At 43.1% G+C, this 20,351-nt stretch overlaps 1 long non-coding RNA gene across 4 annotated transcripts in view; it reads left to right on the forward strand.

Annotated features, from left to right (window-relative positions):
* The first annotated feature begins 266 nt into the window (after positions 1-266).
* LOC123371276 overlaps positions 267-20,351 on the forward strand; it is a 60,224-nt gene continuing 40,139 nt past the window's right edge. For all 4 annotated transcript variants that reach the window (XR_006579743.1, XR_006579745.1, XR_006579742.1 and 1 more), the window contains exons 1-6: positions 267-978; positions 1,539-1,654; positions 10,593-10,701; positions 11,525-11,733; positions 17,850-17,991; positions 19,469-19,518. This is a non-coding gene — a long non-coding RNA (uncharacterized LOC123371276). The remainder of the gene's footprint in view (positions 979-1,538; positions 1,655-10,592; positions 10,702-11,524; positions 11,734-17,849; positions 17,992-19,468; positions 19,519-20,351) is intronic.

The following is a 20,351-nucleotide window of genomic DNA, read 5'->3' on the forward strand; positions in this document are numbered from 1 at the left end:
TTTGGCCCTGATTCAGCAAAGTACTTGAGCATGTGCTAAGCATGTGAGTAATCCCAAGGATGATTGCAAGTTGAAGTCAATGGAGCAATTTGTATGCTAAAAGTAGGTGTGTGTTTAAATAACTTGCAGCATCAGGGCCTTTTATCTTGTTCTGTCTGCAGTGACTTGGAGACAAACTACAGCAGTGGCTCTCAAACTTTTTTACTGGTGACCCCTTTCACATAGCAAGCCTCTGAGGGCGAACCCCTCCTTATAAATTAAAAACACTTTTTATATATCTAACACCATTATAAATGCTGAAAGCAAAGTGAGGTTTGGGGTGGAAGTTAACAGCTCGTAACCCCCTGAAGGGTCCCAACCCCCAGTTTGAGAACCCCTGAACTAAAGCAAAAGATCATCAAAAACCCAACTTGTGTTTGAGCCTGCTAAAGGAGCTGTGCTATTCCTTTCTATCTCACACTTTTTTTTATCATTTTCATTAGCGTTTGATCAGGCTAAAGAGCAGCAGTTGCCACCACTGTCCTCTTTTTGGAAAGTAAAACAAAAACAAAAGCCCACCCACCAACCCCTGTGTATCAGCAGAAGCAATGCCATTTACATTAAAACAGCAAAAAAAATTGCAAGCAATGTGAGCATGTGCACACATTTCCTGGAATCTCTCGTGATCAAATTACCCATTGCACTTGTGTGTAGTTAGTGTCAGAGAGAGAAGGGGTCCTTCGTGACTGTTTGCTGAGCTGCAGTTTACAGTTATGTAATATTTTGTTTCAGGAGTGAGGTTGATGGGAGGCAGAGCCGAGGATGTCTCTCCTCTTGGTGAAAGCCACAAGGGGGAAAAAAATCTCATTAACTCTTGGCCAGTGGACGTTATGCAGCCAGAATACTCTATGTACACACAGCACGTTGTAATTGCTGAATGTTTCTAGGCTGATGTTGAAAGCCTACCAAGTTGTCAATCACAATCTAAAGTGTAAAACAGTAAGTAACCAGTCTAGTTCAGCACAAGAGCCGCAGAAAAGCTATTTGTATGTTCAAGCAAAGCTACTGGTGTAGAGAGGCTCAGTGGGTTTGAGTCATCTAGAGCTCTCACGAAACGTAGATTTAAATCCTGACTGATCATCCTGTAGTTAGATTCTGACTTTCTTTCTGTGCTCTAATACATTTCAGAAGTGTTGTGTTTGTCACCCCTCCCCGAATCTAAATTTTGACTGGCTTGATTCTGGTAGAATTTTGAGAGGAAGTAATGGGACCTGTTAGCTGTAACTTTTATGTGTATAAGCAATCTTACTGGAGTTCACATACAATAATATGCCTATAATTTAAGTTCCCCTTTTTGCAGAAAACCATGGGATTTCTCACTTATAGCTGAATACATTGTAACTTTGTGTTTACTCCCCAGAACTAACCATAATCCATATTATACTGTGAAATGTCAAGCAGAAAACAATATCTGTACAAAAGGTAGCTTTTTGAGCTTATTTTTTTAAGTGTCTGTGACAAGGTGAAATAATTTGCCTTTTCATCATTGATTATTTTAGGCTTGGAAAGCCCCTGTCAGTGAAGAAGAGTCCGTATGGCAGAAGATTGGAATACTGGGCGTAATACAGATCTGTCAGTCTATCGTCACTTGAAGAAAGAATATCACTGATGAGCGGTGAGTGCTCAGACTCTTTCCTCTGCCGCCTTTCCATCTCACCACAATAACTCTTGGTTCCCCCTCCTCCCCCCACACACTTTGTTTTTTAATTCCCTTTCCCTGTCATGTCTCTGTCTGTCCTCAGATTATAAGCTCCTGGGGCCAGGGCGTTCCCTTCTTGAATGTTTGGAAAGCGCCTCGTACATTCGGATGCTACTGCAAACGAAGAAAAATTAATAATTTAAGCCATGTATTGACATGTACAAGCCCAGTCACATATGAGTGGGCCTTAAGTGACAAATATTCTGAGTTCACGCTGTCATTTTGAACTCAACTGCTGCCTGAGCAGGAGGAGAGCAGGAAACTGAATTGCAAACTCATGGTGTTTCCTTGCACTCATTTTCCCCTGCCTTGGGAGTTGAGGTTTTCCTTCCCCTCCAAAAGGATTGCAAACCTCTTAATCTGTCATGTCGCAACATCCTTTGAGAGCCCAGATATTTATGCCAGAGGCTCGGTATTTCAGTGCTACTCCCCAGGCTCCACCTTCCCCATCCGCCTATGGCAGTATAGCTCCATATGGAGTGACGGTGTCCTAGTCTCCCTAGAAGCAGCTATTGGTAACTCACCCCCCTCAGAGACTTCATGTGTGTGGAGGGGCAGCCCATAAGAATTAAATCTGATAAGGTCAGTATTAATTCCCCACACTGGCTTGGAGGAGGAGTCTCCCACAGCAAATTGCATCCCCTGACTCCTTCCATTTTCTTCCCATCTGTGCCTCATAACACAGGTGCATGTGTGCACACACAGACCAAACGAGGTAGAGAGTGAACACAGGGCTTCTGTTCCTGCTGCTTTTACTGCGTTTTGTCTTCCCTATGTGAATGCACCAGAACTGGATTCCAAAAGTTATGTTCAAATACTCATGTTTTTCAATGCATCATGTTCTGTCCGAGATTATGCCTTCATATTCATTATTTCAACAAACATTCCTGCTACTAAATGCATGTGCATGAATATTCATGGATAGTGAACACACATTGTGTCTGAACATAGGCAAAGCTCATTCAATTTTTTTTATTTCAACAAATATTTTGACTGTTTTAATATATTTGCCCAGCTCTAGCTTTAGCTGGACATTCAGACGTCCGGTCTTCAGCTGGGACAAATAAGCCTAAGCTAGGGACCAAACCTCATGGGATTTTAGTGAACTTGCGGGGAAAAAACCTTTCATTAGTACAGCATAGGACACTAGGACTGTCCTTCCAAATGGAGCAAACCTGGGAAACCAGGATGTCTGGTCACGAGATCTAGAGAGAGGTTGGCTTGAACATGTGACTAGCAACCCTCTGACTAATGGAAAGCAAGAATGGTTATGAATGGAGAAATATCGGTGATGCTGACAAATGGGCTGTGCACAGAATTTTGTGTGTGGGTTCTCTCTTAGGCTGGAATTCATGCATGTATTGTATATATGGCAGCAGCTGTTTTGATTAGAACAAGCGTGGGAGAAGTCCTTTATACTTGCAGACTGGGTTTATTAATGTGTGATGATTTATATGATAGAGGCAGGCGCCATGTTCACTGTAAAACTGTTCTCCAGAGAAACCTGAGATCGCATGGTAAATAAATGGTTTCTGGGCAGATTAATTATACTGAATTACACTTAATTAGAAGGAATGCTTTACTGCAGCTTAATCCAAAGATCCCTGGGCCTGCAGAATCCCATCTGGGCCTCTCTACACTCCATAAGAACTGCAAGTGCAGTTTAAAGTTACGATCAAATACATTTCTGCTGACAGAATTTGTCCATTAGTATTTTCAGTATCCACAAAACCAGATTTGGCTTTTAGAAACAAAGCTAGACTCTGCTGCTATCTGAATTCTCCTTTTCAGTCTCAAGTCCTCTCTTTATGAAGTTCAGGGTGATTAAAATAGAGCAGTGGTTCTCAAACATCTTCAGAGGGCGGGCCACCTCTTATGAGGAAGGCTTTCTCAAAGACAGCCAGCCCTCCCAGTCACACTGGCTTCTTCTTTTCCCCCACCTTCTCCCATCATCTTTGTCCTCAGTTTCCCACCCACACAAAATTAATTCCCCTTCCCTTTTTCTCACTGACCTTGTTTCCAACAAATTCAGTCACATCGCCTCACATCCAGATAAATAAGATCATTTTCTTGCCCATAGTCAAAATCAGTTCTCCTCAACCCCTTCCCTTACTCCATTTCTCCTCTAGGCTGCTTGGCTGCTGCCTGAGGCATCTTACAAGCCTCAGCCTACTCCTTCCCTCTGCCTCCTTCAGCAACCTTTTTCTGGCTGTAGCTCCATTTGGTTCCCAGCTCGGTCTTTCTCCCCCAATCTCCTATGCCATTCGTGGCTCCAGAGCAGCCTCCTTTGTCCCCAGTCTCAACTTTATCCTCTTTCTGCCCATCCCCTCAGAGTCACTGGGTAAGTCTGCTTCCCCTGATGTAACTCTTACTCCTATTCTCGCTCCTCTGGTGGCTCCCTCCAATAGTGGCTCCCTCCTTCAACTATCTCGCTCCTCTGGTGGCTCCCTCCTTCAACTATCTTCCTCTGGTGGACATGGTTCTCTCCTGAGGTGATATCTCCATGTAGTGGAGGTGGCTCCTTTGTTCTCAATGGCAAATCTGAGCCTTTTCTAGATATTCCCACTGGAAGCAGCACACCATGCCATGGTGACTCCGGCAAAGGCTCCATCAGTTCTCAGTACCAGCTCCCATATGCTGGCCACTCCCTTTCCTCCTGTTAGAAAAAGTTGAATCCTGCAAAGCCAAATAAAGAGTTTGGGCAGCATTCAAGCCATACAATACAAAATGTTTCATACAATAAAAAAAATATAGAAATTGTACTCTTTCTCCTATGTGCCAAGTAGTTTAAAGTGACAATAAGAGTCCTATGGTGTATTTGTTTAAATATGGAAAACATATGGAAGTAATTTAACGTGTACACAAAGAACAAAACAAAGAACAAAACAAGAGGTAACCTATTAATGTCAAAAGTGATGCAAGGCAATTTTGTTGTCCGGCAACCAGTGACGAGTTTAAGTAAGCTTGAAATGTATCCATTCTAACTGTACTAAACTAGTATAATGTTTTTCAGAAAATATTAATTTGCGCCCATCATCCGTGATGAGCTGAGTTTTATACAGAACAACAAGTGAACAGGGTTTTTTTCCCCTAAATCTCAGACATAATAATAGATTAATGAGATGCACATCCGAGCTACCTGACGGAGCTAATGGGCCAGATCCCCAGGACCAGCCATTTAGTGCTTGGTGCATTGTAGATTCATATCTAATGTGCTGTACACTATTGCCTAAATATCTCTTCCAACATGGTTGCTTCCCAGGTTTGTCCCACCCAACTGTGTTATTTTTCCCCAGATGAATTACCTTTCATTTTTAGAAGTTGCATCTAATTCTGTTATTTCCTGTTCAGGTTTCTAATCTCTTTAGGCACCGTTGTAGTATTATTCCCGAGTCTTGATTGGTATCTGCATCTCCTTCCAACTTAATTTCATCTGCAGATTTCAATATTGTATTAGACGCTCCCTGTTATATAGATCATTGATAATAGTCTTTCCTTTTTTTAATTTTTTTTTTGTTTTTCTTCCATCTTCCAATACCTCCCTAATTGGCCACAACTTTTCAAATATAATTTCTGACCAGTAGCACTATTACTCCACCTCTTCTTCTTTTCTTATCTCTCTATTTACATTTCAACTATGAGAATCATCCCACCATCTCCGTTATATGCTCTGGATAATAATATCAGTCCATTAGTAAGGCTTTCTCCTGTAGCTTGCATTTGTGTAAAGACATTTTAGCTTTTCCTTCCTGATGTTTCAAGAACCAGTTCCATCTTCTGCTTTATTTGTATATTGAAAATACATACCAGATCTTTTGAGTTAGGCAAAAGTTTCCTTTTTCTGAATACCTGCAGTTTAAAGGCCACTTAACAAGTCCTGCCATCTTTAAACCGAGGTGGTGAGTGCCCCTTCTATTTCAGTGGAGACATCTAATCCAAACCACTTTTCAAAATAGAAGTTGTTCTGATGCTGTATGTATGGGCTCTTCTTTACCAACCCACCACCCAGCTGGTCTTCAGTGATCATTCCTCTCCTTTCTTTGCTTGCACAAGAAGCACTTCCCTCTTCACTTCTCTTCCCAGATCCCTCAGGTGAAGCAGTGTCACAGCAAGTCTGTCTTTCTTGGTGTCAGTTGTTCCCACATAGACTATATGACATTCCTGGTATACTTTGGACAGTACCCTTACTGTAGTATTTTCAGAATCATCACTCAACATTACTTTTATTCCCAGTGACTCCCTTTCACAATGTTCTTATTGTTGATGGTCAATCTTTTCCTTATTTGAATAGTCACAGAGTAAGAATGCTAGATCAGCCTTGTTCTTTATGATCCACTTATTCTGTAACACCTAATAACGATCCAGAACCAGGCTTTTCAATCTCCTTCAAATATCTGTAATTAGCCAGGGCCTTGGTTGATATCTGTCTCAATCTTGTCCAGTGGCAACATGGTCAGTACACAGAGAGGATAGAGAGAAAAATGTAATGAGGAAAGATGATCCAGTGATTAAGGTGATAACTTGGGACTCAGGAGACCTGGGTCTCCAAGTCCTAGTTCATTTCCCAGCTCCACTACAGACTTCTTATTTTACCATAAGTAATTTAATTTCTCTGCCTTGGTCCCAAAATGAGGATAATAACACTTCGCTACCTCACAGGAGTGTTGTGACGATAGATACATTAAAGATTGTGAAGTGCTCTGATATTGTAGTAATGTGGGCCATATAAGTTCTCTAAGAATCTAGAACATAGATTGTGCTCAGAGAATATTCTGACATGAGAACAGCCATGTAGCTGCAAAGAGTCTTAAACCTGAAATGACCTGAAAAAGGAGGTGAAATAGAAAGAGAGGAAGCTGCTGTGGAAGCGTGACTCAGAACAAGAAGTGGGCAAAACTGATTACCTCAACCAGTTAAGCTCATTCCACATTCTAATGATTAGCTTGGGAAAGTGACCCACTGACCCTTTGGCACATGCTGCTGTCAGGGGCGATGAGGTGAATCATTTGGACCCAAATGTCGAACACTAGAATGAAGGGCTTGTGTTTGGTGGGTTTTTTTGTAACTCTGCTGCTGCCTTAAATTTATACCAGCATTGAGGAGGTGAGTAAAACTATTTTTTTCAATGCAAAAAATCCCTTGAAATCAAACTTGCCACTAGACAAGACATAGCAGCTGGTTAATAATCTCCAGCTTCATCTGCATCATTTTGGTCAAAATCTTCAAGTTTGAACTGATGTTGGAGATGTGACAATGAACCCTACTGTTCAGGTTATTTCTTGGTTTTTCATTAATTAATATAACGATGTCTGTCATGTTAGTTTTATTTGTTCTACATGACTGGTTGTACATTGTTAGGGCTTGATTTTCTGTTACTGTTTTGATATGATGATGCTGTGATTAACTCTGCTATTGTTTCCTTTTGGTTTGGTGCCCTAAACTATTATTTTTAAGAGTTCTGGCGGTATGTTATGAAGTTGCTTGGATGTAGCAGGCAGTGTATCTTTTAGGTACGGTAAGCAGGATGCTGTTTGCCATTTGATACTATGACTTTTGTGCAGTGGTATTTGAGTTGATCATGTTGCTTTAGTTTAGGCATTAATAAGGCATGCCAGCACCTCTTCCTGTGCTGTCAGCTGAGATGTTTAGCATGTTGGTGCTGTGGGCGCTGTGAGGTTCCTTTTCCTCAAGGAGTGCTGGGAGGGGGGCTCCAATAGACAATACACACTATGTGAATTTCCAGTAATGTGAGAGACCACATATCTCAATGGGTAGGGTACTGGATTCACACTCAGGAGACATGGGGTCCCTTCCTGGCTCTGCACTGCCCTGCTATGTGATGTGGGCAAGTCACATCACAGGGCCTTTCATACTGTGTCTGTCTTGTCTATTTAGACTGTAAACTCTCTGCGACAGGGATTGTTTCTTACTGTTTGTTTGTACAGAGCTTAATGCAATGGAACCTATTCTCCACTGGGATTTCTAGACACTACTGTAATAAACAACAAATGTAAATGTTGAGTTATTTAATATTCATTTTTTTAAATAGTTATTGAGTTTCCACCTCCAGTTTATTTGCTGTCTCTTGTCCAGTGAGTTATTCCGTTGCATTCTGTCTTGTGGTAAACTATAAACTGTCATGGGATAAAAGGGAAGGTCCTTTCATGGATTGAGAACTGCTTAAAAGACAGGGAACAAAGGGTAGGAATTAATGGTAAATTCTCAGAATGGAGAGAGGTAACTAGTGGTGTTCCCCAAGGGTCAGTCCTAGGACCAATCCTATTCAATTTATTCATAAATGAACTGGAGAAAGGGGTAAACAGTGAGGTGGCAAAGTTTGCAGATGATACTAAACTGCTCTAGATAGTTAAGACCAAAGCAGACTGTGAAGAACTTCAAAAAGATCTCACAAAACTAAGTGATTGGGCAACAAAATGGCAAATGAAATTTAATGTGGATAAATGTTAAGTAATGCACATTGGAAAAAATAACCCCAACTATACATACAACATGATGGGGGCTAATTTAGCTACAACGAGTCAGGAAAAAGATCTTGGAGTCATCGTGGATAGTTCTCTGAAGATGTCCATGCAGTGTGCAGAGGCGGTCAAAAAAGCAAACAGGATGTTAGGAATCATTAAAAAGGAGATAGAGAATAAGACTGAGAATATATTATTGCCCTTATATAAATCCATGGTATGCCCACATCTCGAATACTGTGTACAGATGTGGTCTCCTCACCTCAAAAAAGATATACTGGCACTAGAAAAGGTTCAGAAAAGGGCAACTAAAATGATTAGGGGTTTGGAGAGGGTCCCATATGAGGAAAGATTAAAGAGGCTAGGACTGTTCAGCTTGGAAGAGAGAAGACTAAGGGGGGATATGCTAGAGGTATATAAAATCATGAGTGATGTGGAGAAAGTGGATAAGGAAAAGTTATTTACTTATTCCCATAATACAAGAACTAGGGGTCACCAAATGAAATTAATAGGCAGCAGGTTTAAAACAAATAAAAGGAAGTTCTTCTTCACGCAGCGCACAGTCAACTTGTGGAACTCCTTACCTGAGGAGGTTGTGAAGGCTAGGACTATAACAGCGTTTAAAAGAGAACTGGATAAATTCATGGTGGTTAAGTCCATAAATGGTTATTAGCCAGGATGGATAAGGAATGGTGTCCCTGGCCTCTGTTTGTCAGAGGATGGAGATGGATGGCAAGATTGAGATCACTTGATCATTGCCTGTTAGGTTCACTCCCTCTGGGGCACCTGGCATTGGCCACTGTCGGTAGACAAATACTGGGCTGGATGGACCTTTGGTCTGACCCGGTAGGGCTGTTCTTATGGTAGGACTGTAATGACTCCTGCAGATGGGGATGGGGATGATTGCTGTCATGTTCCAATATCAGTGGCAGGTTATCAACATTCACACTTTCTCTTTAGAGTCGATTTGGTAGGATGCTGCAGATAAGCTAGCTAAAGATGATTATTTGCTCCTCTGTCTGAAGCTAAAAGTTGATCTTTTAGCAATAAGATACAGTATATCCAGAATATAATCCCCGTAGTTACACTCATCATGGCTATAGAGGCCCTGAAAGATAGTTTAGGGGGACACCAATCCAATGTAATAGATGGTCCTAGTGGAAGCCTATTCCAGAGTTTAACTACCCTTATAGTTAGAAAGTTTTCCCTAATATGTAACCTAAATCTCCCTTGCTGCAGATTAAGCCAATTACTTTTGTTCTTCTTTTAGTGGACATGGAGAGCAATCAATCTCCATCCCCTTTATAATAGCCCTTAACGTATTTGAGGACTGTTATCAGGTCCACCTTAAATTTTTTTTTCTCAAGGCTAAACATGCCCAGTTTTTTTAATCTTTCCTCAAAAGTCAGGTTTTCTTAAACCTTTTATCATTTGTGTTGCTCTCCTCTGGGCTCGCTCCAATTTCTCCACATCTTTCCTAAAGTTTGGTGGTCAGAATTGGACACAGTACTCCATTTCAGGCTTACCAAATGGTGAGCGGAGAGGGACAGTTACTTCCTGTGTCTTACATATGACAATCTTGTTAATACAGCCCAGAATATTAGCCTCTCTCTCAACTGCATCATAGTGTTGACTCATATTCAATATATGATCCACTATAATCTCCAGATCCTTTTCAGCAGTACTACCACCTAGCCAGTTATTCCCCAGTGGGTAGTTCCTAAGTGTAATACTTTTCACTTGTCTTAATTGAATGTCATCTTGTTGATTTCAGACCTGTTCTCCTATTTGTCAAGGTCATTTTGAATTCTAATCCTCCAGAGTGCTTGCAACCCCTCCCAGCCTGGTGTCATCCACAAATTTTATAAGCATACTGTCCACTCCATTGTCCAAGTCATTAAGGAAAATATTGACTAGTATTGGTCCCAAGACTGACCCCTGTGAGACCCAGTTTGACAGTGAATCATTGATAACTATTCTTTGAGTATGGTCTTTCAACCAGTTGTGCACTCATATTATAGTAATTTCATCCAGATTACATTTCCCAAGTTTGCCTATGAGATTGGCATGTGGAACTGTTTCAAAAGCTTTACTAAAATCAAGATACATCACATCTACTGCTTCCTCCATCCGTTAGGCCAGTAATCCTTTCAAATAAAAAAAAGAAAAAAAGGTTGGTTTGACATGATTTCTTCTTGACAAATCCATTCTGGCTATTCCTTATAACCCTGTTATCCTGTAGGTGCTTACAGATTGATCAGTAGTTTGTGCCAATATCTTTTGCAGGTATGACAGTTAGGCTGGCTGGTCTATAATTCCCCAGGTTCTCTTTGTTTGCCTTTTTAAAGATAGGTGCTATGTTTGCTCTTCTCCAGTCCTCTGAGACTTAGCCCACCCTCCAGGAGTTCTCGAAGATAATTGATGATGATACCGAGATGGCGGTTAAAAATCCGGTCAGCAGCACAGCGAGGGGCTGGGGCTAAGGTAAGCTCCCTGCCTACCCTAGCTCCATGCGGCTGCCAGGTTCTTGTGGCCCCTAGGCACATGGGCAGTCAGGAGGGCTCTGCGTGCTCCCCTGCCTTGAGGGACGGCTCTGCAGCTCCCATTGGCCAGGAATTGCGACCAATGGGAGCTGCGGGGGTGGCGCCTGTGTGTGCAAGGGCAGTGCATGGAGTGTCCTTGGCTGCCCATGCACCTAGGGGCTGCACTGCAGGGACCTGGCGGCCACTTCCAGTAAGTGCTGCCGGGACCCTGCACCCTGAACCCTCTCCCGCACCCCCACCTTCTGCCCCAGCCCAGAGTCCCTTCTTGCACCCAAACCCCTCAACCCTGGCCCCACCCCAGAGCCCACACCCTCAGTCGGAGTCTTCACCCCCCTGCACTCTAAACTCTTCTCCTCCCTGGCCCCAACCCACACAGCTCCCTAGCTGGAGCTTGCGCCCCCTCCCACACTCCAAACCACTCAGCCCCAACCTGGAGCCCCCTCCTGTACCCCAAACCCCTCATCCCTAGCCCCACCCCAGAGCCTGTACCCCCAACTGGAGCCCGCACCCCCCTCCTGCACCCCAACCCCCTGCCCCAACCCAGTGAAAGTGAATGAGGGTGGGGGAGAGCGAGCAATGGAAGGAGGGGGGATGGAGCAAGCAGGGATGGGGCATCGGGGATGGGGATGGGTTATTTGGTTTTGTGCGATTAGAAAGCTGGCAACCCTAATTGATCCAGTGTTTTTGCATGCCTTTGTGTAAAAGATGAGTTCTGTGTGTATTTGTAATGTACTTTAACCATCAGCTCCTGATTTTCTTCAAAGCCAGTGCTGCCCTTATTCAGTGCCAGCTTAATCAATTGAGCCTGAAGAACTTCCCCCACCAGCAGCCGTGTATGAGGTAGCCCTCCTGTGGGTCCAAACAGAGCCGATGCTGTCTCGGCAACTCCTCTCATCTTTTAAAAGAAAAACCTGACTGACTATCAACAAAATTTGCCTCAAAGGAGGAGAGAGAAAAAAGAAAAACTGACAAGGTAAGCATCAAGGACACGGCGATCTGAACTCGCTGCACCGTCAGCAGATAGAAAGGAACAGAGCAGAGAGTTGGTTGAGGCCACTTCCCCTTTTAGACCCTCAGAACCCGCCAGGATGGGCCCAGTGGACACTGAATTCTAGAAGGTTCCAGAAGCTCATGGCGTAGATGCCTTGATCCCACAACGTGAATATGCCGAGATGAAATACTCCAGTTCTAAGTAAGTAAGTAATGGATAATGTTCTCAGTAACATATGCATAATACAGTCCATAATGACCCGGTGCCTGCCCACTTGATGAACTGTCAGTCTACTGTATAACTTCTGTAGGAAAGGAGAAGCTGAAGAATGAGGAGAGCCAGATGCTGAACAGAGCAAAAGTATCAGATACATATTTTATCTATATAGTGTGTTACAGGTATCCTATTGTGACTAGGACTAATGGCCAGTGATTTATTTAAATTACAGGGAGGTGAAAAAGAATATCTCCTGTATAGTTAAGCAATAATACACAGCAGATGTGTTTGAAAAGGGGTCAGTATCAGTGCTGGGTTTACAATGGCTCCAGTGGCTCCATGGAGCTGGGCCCATGCTTAGAAGGGGCCCTAGCCTGCTCTGCTTGCACTGCGTCCCGAGAACCTGCTTACTCCCCCCACTTGCTCCTCTCCACTCCCTGGCCCCACCCCCTGCTCCTCTCAGCCCCCGGCCGGACCCCAGTGCACCTCCTGCTCTGGGCAGTCTCTGCTTCCCACCACCTGAGGGGCCCCGCCTGTCTCCCCGGAGCTGAGCTGCCTGGGACTGGTGCAGAAGCCTGGTCAATCTCAGCCAGGTGGAGGAGGCGACAGTGTGCATGGCTTGGCTGGGCCCCTCCAGGCATGTGCGTCTTGAGGGAGCCAGTCCGGGCAGGCCCTGGCCTGGCTGATTACGCCAGTTCTGAGGGGCTAGAGCAATTCCCAGTCCTGGCTGCGCTGCTGGCTCAGCCTGGCAGGCACAGTTGTTTCCCAGAAGAGGTGGTGAGTGCAGCCAGGAGGCAGGGCTTGGGGGAGTGGTTCTGTGGGGCAGTGCTGGGCTGTGAAGGGGCGGGGAGGATCTGTGTGTGTTGGGGCACTAGGGAGTGGGGAGTCTGAAGGGGGTGCTGGGCAATTGTGGTGGGGCTGTGAGCAGGAGTGGTGGTGTGAAAGGCACTGTGGATTTGTGGGGGGGCTTCTGGCCATAGAGAGTTGGGGCGTAGGGTGGGGCATGGGCCTGGCCCCGAGGGGAAGGGGCATGCTGGCAGCACAGGGCCAGGCTGGCCACTGTGCGTCTGACAACGGCCGGTTTGTAAATAGTGCCCTTGCCATGCCGTGCCCTATTGCCTCTGGCTGGCCCCTCGCTTCAGGGACTGACCTCCCCGCGCCATGCTCCATTGCCTCCACGGGAGCCTACAAATATGTTTGGCGCCAGGCCCGCAAAAGGTTAATCCGGCCCTGATATGATCAGGACCACACTGTTACAGCTCTTTAACCTCTGACAGTCTACCAGAGGCAAAAGTAAATGAGGGGAATCATGCTGTACAAACTGGCTGCCTTCCCAGATTTCCCTCTTCCAGCTTTCCTGTTTTTAAATAATGTTCATTACATTCGATTTTTCAAAAAGAGAGGCTACTATATACATTCACGCACTGGCCAACCAAGAACAATGTTCTCTCTCTTTTTATCCCAGTGTAGTGCTGAAGGACTGCTCTTTCAATGAATGGCCAGGCACTCTGTTGGCAAGTAGAGAGAATGTTAAAAGCCCTTTGGATATAAAAGAATTACCCCTGACCTTCTGATTTCCCAAATTTGGGGCTGACTGATTTATTCAGCTTTTGCTTTAATGAGGTGTTAGGGTGGGAAAGTGATAAAAAGCTGATTTCCATTGTAGTTCTGCCAGTGCTTCCTGATGGAAAAAGACACTACCCTGATGTTAAGAGCATTTGTGTAAACAAAGCACTTTGGGAGGCATAATGTAGCCAGGTTATAAGAGTAAATCTAATGGAGTTTAATTTGGTTGGGAGATGAGATGCAATAGTCTTATTAAAAGCAGAAAACCTTCCTATGTGAGAGAGGTTACTCCACATTAGGAAACACCTTTAATCTTTTGATGTACATTTTAAAGAAGAGAGACAGTCAGTCCCAAGAACAAAACATCAGATTTGTCAAGATGTTGGAGTATTTCTAGTTTCCATTGAGGACAGTGTCTTGCTGCTTTGTTAAACATGTATTGTTTTCTGTTTTGTCTGCTTTCTCAAACTGCCAAGGAGGTCCACTCTTGTACCCTTATGAAATCTTTTCCCTGCAGGATCAAACTTCCTTATTAAATGTATTCAGAAGAAGTCTTAATTACTGTGAAACAAAAAGTATTGAAGTTCTTTTATAACTGAGAGATAACGTAGACTCCTGAGGAGCTCTCTGAACGTTGGCTAAATATATTATTTGCTTTCCAGAAAACCTCATAATTATAAGATTGGTGACTTCTAGGGACTCTTTAACCATCTCTGTGATGTAAGAGTTGCAACATGATGCCCTTGCAGTGCATAGCATTTTTTACTTGTCTTCCAGAGGTGGTATTTAGTGGTTAGAGTGGAGAAATGGAACCAAGATCCATGGGTTCAGCTCTGACATTGACTAGCTGTGTGATTGGGAAGTGGAATCTAGCAGAACATTGCATGCTTCATAAATTTAGGAGGTGTAATGAGAGTCAAAACATAAATTTTCTTGGAAAATGTTCTAAAAAGCATATTATATCATTTTTGATAGGGTCACTAATATTTGTCCTTTGGGCACGTTATTCCATAATTGTTCAGTGTGAGGTTTCTTGGTATGGTCCATTGTTGGAGACAGGATATTGAATTAGTTGAACTAACTGGTCTGCTCCAGCCCAGTAATTCCTATGCAAGCCTTCAATAAGACACTATGGGCCAGATCCCCAGCTGGTGTAAATCAGTATATCTCTGTTTAAGTCAATAGAGATGTCGTCAATTTATAAGAGCTGAGGATCTAGTCCAATGTGCATAAAATCCACATAATCTATTCATGTTTTTCTTGCATATATGAAATTTCTGCTTTGTGTTAGAGATTATTTTGCCTGTATGACTTGGCTCACTTTGGAATTGTGAACCCTTAGGTGAGTAATAGAGACATCTTGAGGAATGTGCAGACTATTGAATTTATAAACAAAATAAACGGGCAGCTTCCAGCTTAGACAAATTTAGCACAGTATCTGCTGCTGTTACCAGAGTGCTGATTGACATTTTAGAACTGTGTGCCTGCCAACTGCAGGAGCTCTAGTTCAGGTTCTGTCTGTGGTGATGCGCACACGCAGACTCCAGTCACCATACAGTGAGACTCTGCTAACTGAATTAAGCCTGCTCCAGTACTGTGTCTTTTTGTCTACTACAAATTGGCAGTCAACCCATTATATCCCAAAGGTGGGTTTCCAAAATACAGGCAGTTGTTGACTCAGCTCCTTCCTGTTCCACATCTCTGCACTTTCCTGATTTTGGACCAGCTGTTCACTGGTCCAGACCCCAACATAAACTAGAGGAGATATAGATATAGATATATCTATCTATATATATCTATATGTATATATATGTATGTATGTATGTATAACTTGTGCCCAGCTGGTGATGGCACCAATGGCACACCAATACTGGGAATAACAGTGGCAGAAACCTAATGTTCCTTCGTGAGTTGTAGGAGGCAGAGTTATTGGTGGCCACAAAGTCATGCAGGGAAGGCTTTTAACCTAATGCTGCTATTAAATTTAAAAAAAATCATAGTCTGATATCTGCTTTTATTCTCCAGTGACAACCTTAGCAACTCGCTCCCATCTGTGATGATAATGGTGTCTAGAATTCCACGTTCAGTTTCTGGACACCTCAAAACCAGGGAAGTTGTCACTAAATTGGAGGGAATTACCAAGAAAAGCAATAAAAATGGTCAAGGCGCAGAAGGGATTAATTAAAGAGGAAAGATTAAAAGAACTAAATGCTCATGCATGGCCCATGATGATTACGGTGTGATATGAACCATATAAAGGTATCTTGGATGGTTTCAAGGAAAGGAGTAATTTGAAGTTAACCAAAACAAACATTTTGACTTAATGTCAGCAAAAACTTCCTAAAAAAGAGATCTGTTGGAGTGATTGTTTCTATTCAGTAGTGGTGGAAGCCCAATTAGGAGCAGAGCCCTGAAGTGTCTGTGAAGGGAGGTGGTGGAAGCTCTATTGTCTGTGTCCTTTTAAAGCAGGGGGTCGGCAGCCTTTCAGAAGTGCTGGGCCGAGTCTTCATTTATTCCCTCTGATTTAAGGTTCCACGTGCCGGTAATACATTTTAACATTTTTAGAAGGTCTCTTTCCATAAGTCTATAATATATAACTAAACTATTGTTGTATGTAAAGTAAATAAGGTTTTTAAAATGCTTAAGAAGCTTCATTTAAAATTCAATTAAAATGCAGAGCCCCCGGGACTGGTGGCCAGGACCTGGGTAGTATGAGTGCCACTGAAAATCAGCTCGCGTGCCGCGTTCGGCACCCGTGCCATAGGTTGCCTACCCCTGTTTTAAAGTGTATTAGAGAAAGCAGCATAGAATGTATAGTTTGGAGCAGACTCACTGAAAGGTGAATAGACAAGATGATTTAGTAGGTCTTTGTAGTCTCTAATTTCTATGATTCTGGGTTAGAACTGGGCAAAACATTTATGGACAGTCATGTTAAATTTGTTTATGGTTCATTTCACATGGTTTCAAACCTCCAGAAATTTGAAGAGACTGACATTTTTTTTTATAGTGAACTGTGAGAAAACTTGGCAAGCTGCTGAGAATTTGCACATGTGAAATTTGAAAACCATGCTGCTGGAGAAAGTGGTATTCCTATTCCCTGCACATACACCAAAACAAATTCCCCAAAATATATGAGCTAAAGGGAGACCGCAGAGCTGGGACTCTGGAGGTCCTGCATTCTGATTCCACTGTCACTGCTGAATGGCCTTAATAATATTTTGCACATATGCAGCACTTCACAAAGATTATTGAGTTACATATTTAGCTAAATTTATGAATAGGTAAATTGACTTAGTTACTGCTCCTCATATGACTGCATCATTTTTTAGATGGGGGTGTGATATTGGAAGTGGGCTTCCTACATAGATCTGTGCAATTTGTTCTCTGCTGAGTTTCAGCATGGTCACAGGCTCAGCTACATCAGCTAATAAAAGCTCAGTTAAGGTTGTTGGCCTACGGTGCACAATTTTTCCTGCAGTCAGAGTTCAAGCAGAGGGGTCAGACAGAGAAATAAAGGTAAGATACATCACAGAAATTCCCACAGGCAGGGCCGGCTCCAGGCCCCAGCATGGCAAGCGCGTGCTTGGGGCGGCATGCCACGGGGGGCGCTCTGCTGGTCGCCGGGAGGGCGGCAGGCGGCTCCGGTGGACCTCCCGCAGGCGTGCCTGCGGAGGGTCCGCTGGTCCCGCGGCTCCGGTGGACCTCCCGCAGGCACGCCTGCGGGTGCTCCACCAGAGCCACAGGACCAACGGACCTCCCGCAGGCACGCCTGTGGGTGCTCCACTGGAGCTGCGGGACCAGCGGACCCTCTGGAGGCACGTCTGCAGGAGGTCCACCGGAGCCGCGGGACCGGCGACCGCCAGAGCGCCCCCCGCGGCGTGCCGCCGTGCTTGGGGTGGCGAAATTGCTAGAGCCGCCCCTGCCCACAGGCAACGTTGAGCAGAAATTAAAGAAAAAAAATCTGTATCTTAATCTTTTGGGATTTCATTAAGGTCAAGATGCTTTGTTCAGTTTGGTCCTCACTCCCTGTTGCTATCAAATTCACGGATTTGTTTCGATGGTTTAAAAAAAAAATCCAAATAAGTCTAAACATTTCAATTTGACATTTTCTAAATTCAGTATTTTGATTTATTTTATTTGAAAGTACTATTCACTTTTCACTTTGAATTTTATTTCTGTTTTTAACTAATAATAATAATACTAAACCCCTCAAATGAAAAAAAATGTTTTGGGTTGAAAGACATGTATAGTTTGACTCCAAATGAAATTTTCAACTTTTTAGTTTCACTGAAAAACATGAAATATTTTCATTTTAGGTTGACCTGAAACAATTTTTGTTACTGTTTTAATCACCACACTGAAAAAAATCAGTTATTTGCACAGCTCTAATGGCAGAGGACTATGACATGGGATTAAGCGGAGAGTGGATGCAGACAACTATCTAACTGGTTGGGCCAGGTAACTGAGAGAGGCACCTTCTCCCACCCCCACCCAGTGCCTCACTGGCATGACTACCCTGCCCCATTCCCAGCTTTGTTTTTTCCTTTAAAGAGAAGAAGGGTAAGCTGGGAGCCAAGGGAGGAGGTATGAACTGGAAGAGTGAGCAAAGGTGTAGAGTGATTGGACCTGAGAATGTTGATCAAAGGCCATAATAGTGAGAAATAATTGCTCTGATGTGTTGTGCCTAAATGTACAGCCTGAGCCAATAGAATTGGCAGGGTCCAGTCCTGCTCCCACCGAATTTTAATGAGAATTTGATCAGTGAAATCAAAGGAGGTGGGTTCTTGCACTAATTCTTGGGATATGTTTAATCTGATGGTCATTAGGCAATTTACATAAAGATTGTTACACCTTCTAAATGAGAGCCTAAGTGTAGAGAGAGAAGAAAAAATGTGAAAAATATGGAAATATCCCAAATCAGTTAAGCAATAACTTGCAAAGACCTACTTATATTTCGTCATTGCAGGCTCTCATGCAATGGCATCTCGGTTAAGATCCTAATCATTCCATCTTTTCTGAATAAATTAGAGCAGATTAGTTAATTGGCATGTGTTAAAATAATTTTAATTAATCATGGCCTATAGATATCCAGACTAATTGAATCCGTTAATTTTTTATAATGAAACACTGAACCCCTCACACACGTCACAACAGAGGACACACCAGCATTACAGGACTCATTTCATTCCAAAAGAGGTGTCACCTTATTCTATATAACCTTTATATTCAAGGCATAGGAAGAAACAGTCTGTTTTTGGGACATTCTTTACAGCTCTTCCTGTAATTGCTTGCAGAAAATTAAACTTACTATTTTTCTGAAAAGAAAAATACACAAAAATATGTAAACATAATTGTGGCTGAACTGTGTTAAAATGGGATGGTATTAAGGAAGATGGGATGGTATTATGACTAATGTGCTGGACTGGAACTGAGCAGATCTGCATTCTGTTCCTAGCTCTGCCAAAAACTTCCTGTGGGACCTTGGGCAAGTCACTTAATCTCCTTGTGCCTCGGTTCCCTATCTGTAAAATGGGAATAATAATACTTGTTTTCTTCCACTCTTTGTAGCTGCCTTAACTAACTTAACTATTTTGTTTTGCCTGCGAGCACAGAAAAATACCGGTTATCCTCATATAGAGATCTGTATTTTAACGCTGGTAAAACATAAATTTCCGAACATACATGGACTTAATTTTTTTCATTAAAACTTGTCAGCAGAGTCACAAAATCTACTCACATGTCCCTTACTATGTTGAGGGATGATCATTTATATCAATTACCGATATTTCACTCACCCTGAAAACTTTAAAAGGCTGTTGTAACAAGTTTTTATGCTGTCCTCACAGGCAAGAAGAAACATTGTTTTAACATAATTGGGCCATAACCATATTTTATCACCGATGTGTAATCATGGATTTTATTTTTATTTTTTTAGTACACTAAGGGTCTAAGATGCAACAGACAACATCCAAACGGTGCCGTCAGGTGAGACTTGTTCCTGTACACCATGTATCTCTTTGTGTAGGAGCAGAAAGATGGCCCTGATCCAGATCTGAGCTGCTGTTGCATGTTTCCTCCAGCCCTGCCCAGAGAAAACAAACACCATATAAAGGGTACAGAGGGAAGAGCTGGTGTTTGACCGCTGGCTAATTTTCTTGGCTTTGGGCATAAGCGGCGTAATAATAGCTAAGTGTGTTTGATAGACTGCCCTGCTCCTTCACTGCTATTAGGAAAATACCTTGAATTATTTAAAAAAAAAAAAAAAACCTTAGCATTCCATGCACGAAGGGTGTGACTGCTGAAGTAGGAAAAAAAATCCTGACATCTCAGTTCCTTGTGTCAGATAATTCCTGTTTGCCTAACAGCTGTCTCAGAGGTAAATTGGTCCCTAGTGCCAGAATAAACACTCACGGGATCCTGTGGGTTCTGAGGCAGGGAAACGTTGTTATTCTTGGGGCAGGGTCCTGAAAACACTATCGGGCACAGTGCTTATTATTGGACAGAGTCCAGGTGGGAGATTGGGCCCTTAACTTTAAAATATGCAGTTGAGGACAAAGAATTTAATTAGTCCCTCAGAGCAGTTTATCTCTAAGCTTCAAAAAGCTCAAAAGAAACAGCACGTACAAAGCTGTAAGGACCTGACCCGAAGGCAATAGCCTGCATACCAAGACCTGATTCTGAGCAGCCTTCTGGCCTCCCTTTACACTGCTCTAACAGCAAAAAGGGCAGGACACCAGCTAGATCTCTCCACTGTGGAAGCCCCCTTCCCCTGTAAGGAATGACCTTGAGCTGCCCTCCCACACAGTCCTCAGACAGGG

This window comes from Mauremys mutica, chromosome 5 (genome assembly GCF_020497125.1).
Source record: "Mauremys mutica isolate MM-2020 ecotype Southern chromosome 5, ASM2049712v1, whole genome shotgun sequence".
In the NCBI taxonomy this organism is placed as follows: Eukaryota; Metazoa; Chordata; order Testudines; family Geoemydidae; genus Mauremys; species Mauremys mutica.